The following is a 4,380-nucleotide window of genomic DNA, read 5'->3' on the forward strand; positions in this document are numbered from 1 at the left end:
TCTTTAGAATAAAATAAGCCCATATCGATAGTCCCCTTTAGATACCGTAATATGTGTTTGATCCCATTCTAATGTCTCCTAGTAGGAGCAGAATTATACCTTGATAGAAAATTTACTGAAAAGGCAATATCAGACCTTGTAGTATTTGCAAGATACATTAGTGTACCAATTGCACTAAGATATGGTATTTCAGGGCCAAAGAGTTCCTCATTATTTACTTGAGGTCGGAATGGATCCTTATTCACATCAAGTGATCGAACAACCATCGGAGTACTTAATGTATGTGTTCCATCCATATAGAATCGTTTCAACACCTTTTCTGTGTAGGCATATTAATGAAAAAAGATACCGTTTGTCAAATGCTCAATTTGCAAACCAAGGCATAACTTTGTCTTTCCGAGATCTTTCATCTCAAATTCTTTCTTTAGGTAATCAATTGTCTTTTGAAGCTCTATTGGCGTTCTAATAAGGTTTATGTCATCGACATAGAAAGCAAGTATAACAAACTTCGAGGTTGTTTTCTTTATTAAAACACATGGGAAAATTTCATCATTCGTATAACCTTCTTTAGATAAACATTCACTAAGACGGTTATACCACATGGGTCCAGACTGCTTCAAACCATATAATGATCTTTGCAATCTAATGGAATACATTTCCCGGGGCTTTGAACTATATGCTTTCGACATTTTAAATCCTTCGGAAATTTTCATGTATATCTCATTATCAAATGATCCATATAGATAGGTTGTTACCACATCCATCAAATGCATTTTAAGTCACTCATGGATAGTGAAACTAATAAGATAATCCAATGTTATTGCATTCATAACTGGTGAATATGTCTCATCATAATCGACACCAGGCCGTTGTGAAAATCCTTGTGCAACAAAGCGTGCTTTATACCTTTGTATTTCATTTTTCTCATTTATTTTTCGCACAAAACCCATTAATCTTTTGTACTTCTTGCTCATAAATAGACGCACGTAGATTAAGATGAGATAGTGATGGATTTTTTTATAAAATTTTTCTTTTGATGTCACTACCTTCTCCCTCTAATTTTGGGAAAACTATCTCATCAAATAGACAATCTGTAAATCGAGCAGTGAACATATCTTCCATTAATGGTTTAAGATAGCAAATAAGGGAGGATGATTCAAACCCAACATAAATTCCTAATCTTCTTTGGTGGCCCATTTTGGTGCGATTTAGTGATGTTATAGGCACATATACACCGCACTCGAAAATTCTTAAATGAGATATATTAGGCTCTTGACCCAAAATCAATTGCGATGGAGAAAATTTATGATAATTTGTCGGTCTAAAACGAACAAGTATTGTAGCATGCAAAATTGCATGACCCCAAACAAAAGTGGTCAACTTAGTTTTCATAAGCAATGGTCTTGCTATCAACTGCAGACGTTTAATTAATGACTCAGCAAGGCCATTTTGAGTGTGAACATAGGGTACAGGATGTTCCACTCTTATCCCAATCAATAAGCAATAGTCATTAAATGCTTGGGATGAAAATTCTACAGCATTATTAAGGTGAATAGACTTAATTTGATTTTCGGGAAATTGTGCCTGTAATCGTTTTATTTATGCCAACAATTTTGCAAATGCTAAGTTGCGAGATGATAAAAGGCACACATAAGACCATCTAGACGAAGCATCTATTAGGACCATAAAGTATCTAAATGACCCACTAGGTGGGTGAATGGGCCCACAAATATCCCCATGTATGTGTTTCAAAAATATGGGGAACTCAATCCTAACTTTTGTTGGCGATGGCCACACAATCAGCTTGCCTTGATAACAAGCATTGCATGAAAATACACTATTCGAAAGAACCCTCAAGTTCTTTAATGGATGCCCATGTGAATTTTCTATGATTCGTCTCATCATTATTGATCCTGGATATCCCAGATGATCATGCCAAAGTACGAAAGTATTGGAATCAGTAAACTTCTGGTTTACTATAGAATGTGCCTCAATTGTATAAATCTTTGTCCAATATAGGCCAGAAAATAAAGCAGAAAACTTTTCAATAACACATATCTGCCCAGACATATTCTTGGTGATACTAAGATATTCAAGATTCAACTCATCAATTGTCTTGATATGATAACTATTTTCACGGATATCTTTAAAACTCATCAAGTTTCTCCGAGACTTAGGAGAAAATATGACGTTATTTATGATGAGTTTAGTTCCCTTGGGTAAGATTATAATGGCTTTTCCAAAGCCTTCAATCAAATTAGCACTACCAAAAATTATAGTGACATTAATTTTGTCCATGTTTAGATGAGAGAAACATTTCTCGTCTTTGAATATCGTATGTGTAGTGCCAGAATCAATCAAACATATATCTTCACAATTTGACAGTTTACTTTGAAAATCATCCATATCTTAGCCTTAGCCTTCAAATTTGAGACGGTAGAGTCTCGTACTGATAACGTGTTATAAAATAATAAAGAACAAGAAGAAGAGTAGAGAGAATAGAGAGAGTGATTCTTATTTCTTCTCTTGGGGGATGATTTACAATAAAGGGAACCCTTCTATTTATAGGGGGAATTTGCCCCTAGTTTCACACTAAAAGGCAAATACATCAAATCCTGATAGACATCAAATAGATCTTGATAGACATTCACTATAATTGATATATATCATAACAATTATATCATTTTAATACTCTATATCCTCGTTCATTGTAAATCAAAAGAGCAGAAGAAAAAAATATACACTAAAGGGTGTGCTTGGTATGAAGGAAAATATTTTCTAGAAAATGGTTTTCCAATTATCTCATGTTTGGTTGGCATAAAGGTTTTGAAAATTATTTTTCAAATCAACTTATTTTCCTCAAATCTAAGGAAAATAACTTTCCTTCAAAAAGTAAGAAAAACATTTTTCAAAACTCTCTTTCAATCTCACTCTTAAGTTGAAATCTATAATCTATATCTATAATATATTAAAAGTGTGAAGACCATTAGAAAAATAATTTGAAATTTTTACTCTTCATTAAAAGACTCTTCTTTAAACAAAACTGTCTTTTCACTATTTTTTAAATTTATTATTTAATTATTTTTTATTATATTAACTAAACTTCCTAAAATATATGGGACTCTAAAATATATAGTAGGAGAATGAATTAATATTTTTCTTTCTACTGGACTTCCTAAAATATATGGTACTCCTAAAATATTTTTTAAATAATTATTTAATTTTATTAGGTGAAGTAATTTAATTTTCCTTTTATATTTTTTAGAATTAAAATTAGTGTAGATGTAGAATACTTCTTTCCATATTTTAAGATATTGAATTAATTTTAGGTATAAAATTTGGTGTGCCAAAAAAAAAAAGAAGAAAAAGACGACATAGACATATGGTAGTCTAAGACAACAAGAAGGCAACATTGACAGTTAAGAATGGTGATTTTGCAATTATACCCAAGTCTTTAACCAGATCAGTTGTCCACAAATGCAAGGTATACTTAATCAAATCACCGAAACACATTTGCAGTGTGCCAACAAATTTCAACAATGGAAAATCTGGTGGAGCATTGAAACCTATGCTACCACCAAAACCACCGGGTAATCCAAGCTCAGGACCAATGCAACCACCCATGTTTGATTTCTTTGGTTTGGGGCCTTTTATATTCGAAGCCTGGAGCAAATTCTCATACAGAAAGTAATTTTCAATAATATTGAAGTACTTACTTTTTTCTCTTTAAATTAGGCATTGTTTTAGTTAAATTCTCTTCACTTTTGATTAAAACAATAATAATAAACGGAGATACTATTTCATATTCTTTAAAATGGATTTCATATCAATAGTTAATCAATTCATTGATGTTTGCATAGGAAATAAAAAAGTCATCGGATTTCAAGAATTGCTCTTCACGACGTGAGTTAAATTTACTCTAGATATTTTATTTGTTTTTAAATTCATGTAATGTAGTCCATAATTTATCATAAGTTTTTTCTTCATACCTGAAATTTATCAGTTGGCTCATTGTAGGGACTTAAGTTTTCACTCAATTTGTTGGTGTTTGTTTAGGGAATAAAGAGAGAATATGATTGATGCTCATCTAACTTGATTCAATTGCATGTTTAGATTGATGGATACTTGATTTTCCAACCCTCAACTTCTTTACTGTTTTTGTCATCATAATAGAATTCAACATTTGTGTATATATATATCTTCTTTGTTTTCACTAAAAAGTATTCTTTATGGTCAAAATTTTCGCTCAGACAAGAATTAGTTGGATCAAAATCAAAGCTTTGTGATCACTATTATATTTTTTTTATAGTTTACGGGTCGTAGATGAATATCGGTTGGCTTTGAAGAATTTCTTGTGTAAATGTTAGGTTTAATTGTATT

The sequence above is a fragment of the Capsicum annuum genome, chromosome 9 (genome assembly GCF_002878395.1).
Source record: "Capsicum annuum cultivar UCD-10X-F1 chromosome 9, UCD10Xv1.1, whole genome shotgun sequence".
NCBI classification, from domain to species: domain Eukaryota; kingdom Viridiplantae; phylum Streptophyta; class Magnoliopsida; order Solanales; family Solanaceae; genus Capsicum; species Capsicum annuum.